The sequence below is a fragment of the Triticum aestivum genome, chromosome 3A (genome assembly GCF_018294505.1).
Source record: "Triticum aestivum cultivar Chinese Spring chromosome 3A, IWGSC CS RefSeq v2.1, whole genome shotgun sequence".
Taxonomy (NCBI): domain Eukaryota; kingdom Viridiplantae; phylum Streptophyta; class Magnoliopsida; order Poales; family Poaceae; genus Triticum; species Triticum aestivum.
In genome coordinates this window covers 55,320,228-55,321,080 of record NC_057800.1, presented here as the reverse complement: position 1 = coordinate 55,321,080, position 853 = coordinate 55,320,228, and the positions used below count along the sequence as shown (strand labels likewise).

Genomic DNA, 853 nt, shown 5'->3' with positions numbered 1-853 from the left:
TATCAATCCCGTCAACATGATCATGCTATTTTGAATAATCTATTGAATTTTCCAATATTTTGTTTGCAAATTATTTCCTCACTTTTTATAATTCATGAGGATAAGTGATTTTCGAGCAATGTGCTTTATGATATTGCTCTTCATATAACCTGTAGGTATTAAGTAACATAAGTGGCAGAATCTTGATAAAATCAAGTTATGCGATTCTGATGAATCTCAACCACATGATTTTGTATGTGGTTAATCATTTTACTGAGCCATGCATATTATGCATTGTTTTAGATAAAGCAATTATGTGAGAATGATAAGTGGAAATAGTCGTTGAAGTCTATTTAGATGACTTACATGAGAAGACTAACATTGATAGGATCAGATCATTACATCATATTATGGTCATGCCAAAACCAAGCCGATACTAGTACACAAGAGCTCCAACAATTTGTATTACCACGTGACAGCTTCCTATACGCGAGAAAACATGCCACGCAAACGACCACACCCATTCCCTGCACAACGCATCGTGACCCAAAATCAACGTGACCGTGATGGCGTGATGAGCACGGGGCTTCTCAAATCAAAAATGAAAAACAAAAAAAACAAGAGAGCCGCTGGGGGCAGGGCGTCTCGCGGTGAGGCGGAGCACGTCCCCGCTGCACGACGCCTGTTCGACGAAATGCCTTCACGGCAAGACGGCGTGGCGACGCCGACCACCTCACCACCGGCGAGCCCCGACAGCACGCCCTTCGCTTCCAAGGGCGCGGGTGCGGCTCCGCCACCCTCGTCTCCGCACCCCGCCTCTGAGGGCTCATCCGCTCTGGGTGGCACCGGCACCAGCGATGCGGCCGCTACTCCT

General features: G+C 46.4%; 1 pseudogene; it reads left to right on the top strand.

The window, feature by feature from the left end:
- LOC123056761 (uncharacterized) overlaps positions 1 to 853 on the top strand; it is a 39,210-nt pseudogene that overhangs the window by 2,012 nt on the left and 36,345 nt on the right.